This window comes from Pinus tabuliformis, chromosome 5_1 (assembly GCF_031772625.1).
Source record: "Pinus tabuliformis cultivar Carrire ecotype Pingquan chromosome 5_1, CPIR1, whole genome shotgun sequence".
Taxonomy (NCBI): domain Eukaryota; kingdom Viridiplantae; phylum Streptophyta; class Pinopsida; order Pinales; family Pinaceae; genus Pinus; species Pinus tabuliformis.
The window spans coordinates 559,305,119-559,307,080 of NC_142305.1; the positions used below are offsets into that span (position 1 = coordinate 559,305,119).

At 32.9% G+C, this 1,962-nt stretch overlaps 1 pseudogene; it reads left to right on the top strand.

Annotated features, from left to right (window-relative positions):
* Positions 1-433: 433 nt before the first annotated feature.
* LOC149166025 (conserved oligomeric Golgi complex subunit 4 pseudogene) lies at positions 434-1,752 on the top strand (annotated as a pseudogene).
* Positions 1,753-1,962: the final 210 nt, after the last annotated feature.

Below are 1,962 nucleotides of genomic sequence, written 5' to 3' on the forward strand. Positions count from 1 at the left end.
AAAAGCTATATCATTTTATCAAAATATCCCATGATTTATTGGGACTTCATCCAATGTACCACGTCCTTCATCATTACATTTGTGACCTTCCCTTCATCACATCACATTCCCCTCTCTTTGATCGTAATGCATTCCCATTTTTCTAATCGCATATTACATAATAAGATCGCAGCCTCCCTATTCTGATCATGACTTACCTCAAGAAATTGTGTTTGCAACTACTCTCTATTGCATCACAACTTAATTTACCTCATCAAAATTTTCCTCAACCAATTGCAATCTCTTTTAATCACCCCCCCACGCATCACATCACAAGTCATTTACAATGGAATTTAAGTTTCATCATAATAATTATAAGGAGATCTTTGTGTAGGTACCAAATGTCATTAGTCCTTTGTTCAAATAAATTGTCAATAGACAAAGAAAGTAGGGGATGGCATTAGAAAAACATGATCTGAGAGGAGGGGTTCCATCAATTAGCTTTGGAGGTAAAGACATGGTAGAGAAAATCAAAAACTTGATAGATGTAGGTTCTATGATGAAATTCCTACATGAATGTAGTGCTCATTAATGAGTCATTGATGAAGAGCTGGAAGTATTATTGTCACAATGCCAAGATTTGTAGAATAAGTTAAGTGATCTCCATAAATATTTTGAAGTGTTGCAAATTTTTTAGGTTTATTCAAATCAGATGCTCTTAAGTGTAATCTCAACCTGTGTCCTTGCATATTATGTTATTCGTAATTTTAGGCAACTAGATCATGGCTAGTCTCAGTTTTAATCTACTTTAACATGAATTGATGCCATCATAGAGAAGGGGGGTGTTGAACAAGTCCTTGAATATGAAGATTATGATTTTTTTTCCAAATATGTAGAGACATTCCTACAGTTTGATGCAAAGTATAGAAACCAACTTCCTAAATCGAAGAAAAAGCTCAGGTGTGTAATCAGGAAAAATTCCCTCTAATGAAATTGAAGAGAAGAATCGTTCTCTTATTCTTAGATTTATCAATATTTTCTCTCATTTGTGGCTTAAAGAAGAAGAGTTATAAGTGTATGTTCAATACTTGAGAAAATATATTGCTTTAACATTTAGATTGGAGTTTTAAGGCTTAATTGTTATAACATAGTAGTTTGTGGGGCAAGCAAGGGTGTAGGATTAGACTAAATTTGTAGGTTGTTTGATGAATATGTTCAAGTATATTATCTTGGAAATTAAGGGTAACGATGAGATTCTCTAGAGCCTTTGTGGTGAAGATGGAATTGTTTATGCAATTTTGGATCTACATGAAGAATGTCATTCTAGAGAAGTACATGGATAATTATAGAAAACTAGATATATTGGCATCAAAGATTAGTTCACAGAGTAATAATTTGATATCAGTGGTAGGACCATGAGAAGGGCCAGATACAAGAGAGATAGAAATATACTTGGAATAAATGGTGTCATTAACGTGATTAAGCTAGGGCTACACACAATAAATGATGAAAATGATGAGGGAAGTAGGATCTATGGATGCCAAACTTACTTCACATGCTAACAATACATTGATAAGTGGTGCATTTAGTCGTGCAATTCAAGAGGTGACAGGATTTTATGTCCTCCTTGAAGAATTTTTCAAGATGAAGAATGTGAAGAGGTCCATAATGATTTGTGATTTTATTTATGATGGTCTTACTACAATGGTGGATGGTGTATTTTATGTTCTTGATAGTTGTAGCAAAATGGTTACATATACTTCTAATGGCTAATATAAACATGTAGTTTTTAATAGTGTTATTAATTTTTTAAATAATGAGTTCTAGGAGGTTGTCTAAATGGAGGTATAAGAAATCAGATTCAAGGTAAAACATAAGAAAATAACTGGTTGCTTGTCAAGAGAAAAGAAGAAAAGGAAAAGGAAAGTTGTAGATGGTATCATAGTGTCTTGTAAAGAGAAACTATTGTAAATGAGCTAAACA